The following is a 1,590-nucleotide window of genomic DNA, read 5'->3' on the forward strand; positions in this document are numbered from 1 at the left end:
TGGGTAGATCAACAGTTTGGAAACGGGGGTAATGAATTAGGGAAATTCAGTGAAAAAGTACGTGTGGCCAATATGATTGATCACCACCCAGTGGGGTTTCCTTGAGGTCTAAAGAAAATCCTAGCAGTGATTTAGGTTGGATGCTAGACAAAGGCAATAACAACTCAGTGAAAAAAAAGCTGAAATTATTCAGTAAATTTTTTCTGTCCTTTGTTTGGAAAATGGACAGAACGATGTCCCCATATTTAATGGAGGTATTTTTGTCTTCCACATGTAACCAGAGTGAATGAAAATCACTCGTTAATACCTATCTTTAAAACTTGCAGGCAAAAGTATTTTAAAAATTGCCTGAGAAGATCACCAAACCCTTAGTACTGATTTCTCAGCATATGCTGCATCGCTGAATTTCCAGAGGATCGGGGGAAGTAACTGTTGAGTCATTGTATAAAAACCAGTAACCGGTGTGTCCCAGGTAAGCCGGAACCGAAGCTCGGCTAGGCTGACACCAACCTTCGGCAAAAGCGGTAAGGAGGGCGATGAAGCATGCAGGCAACACAGAATTAAACTGCGATGGTACTAGAGTTAACACGTTAACAGAAAATAGGTGGTTTTAATTTTTTTTTTTGAGGGAGGCGACCATTCTGATTTGAGTCAGAGCCGCTCAGTATTACGTCTGATCCATGGGCGGCTGCCAAAACGGGCAGTTTTGTTTCTCCTTTTCTTTTCCTCTCATTCCCTTAAACAGTGGTCACATGCCTGCCCGGTAAATCAGTTCAGCTCACTGGGCCAAGAGAAAACTGTGCCTTTTCTTTTCTTTTTATTATTGGCAGAGTTTTCTGCTGGATCCCCGTGCTGGGCTGACTCACCCCGGGGCTGTGGAGTCGCTGGAGCTGGCGCGGGAAGCCAAGGGCGCTGCTGGGGCGATGGGGTGCTCTGCCAGGTGGATGTAGCCCCTGTTCAGTCACCGCTGGGGTCGCGCGTGATGAGATGTAACGGTCGACGGCTCCCTTAATCTGCAGTGGAGGAGAACTGTTGGAAAAAACACGGTACTATGTGAAAATAAATATAGACGCTATTGTGGTTTACAGACCCCCTAAATGGTTTACAGCGCTCTTCAAATCTTTAACTGATGCATCTGAAAACTTAACCCGTCACCCACCTGAGGGTATGTTTAGTGAAGTCACACAGGTGTCCCTTCTTGCCCTTATGCTATGGATTATATGTTACCTGGAAGTAGTAAAAATAATTTCTGATACAGTGTCTGGAGAGACGCGTAAGTCAGTGGGACAGTAACGGAGCGGGCCGTCGGGCACGCCGCCCGAGCTGGCTTTCTTGGCGGGGCGTTTCTGAGCAATGCAAGTTTTATAAACTTAAACACCGTCTTGCAGGCGCTGAGAGCAGAGCGCACGCAAGTCCCAGCTGAGCACGCCACGGAGAGCAGCGACAGGGGAGAGGGCTGCCGATGAGGGAGACAACAGGCAGCTGAGCACTGGGGACGTTCCTTGGACACCATCACATTTCCAGATAAGCATATCGTTAGCTGACGGCAAAGGCCGTTGACAGAAGTAGAAGCGGGTTATTAAAGGCAGG

This window comes from Pygoscelis adeliae, unplaced genomic scaffold, assembly GCF_000699105.1.
Source record: "Pygoscelis adeliae isolate BGI_AS28 unplaced genomic scaffold, ASM69910v1 Scaffold413, whole genome shotgun sequence".
In the NCBI taxonomy this organism is placed as follows: domain Eukaryota; kingdom Metazoa; phylum Chordata; class Aves; order Sphenisciformes; family Spheniscidae; genus Pygoscelis; species Pygoscelis adeliae.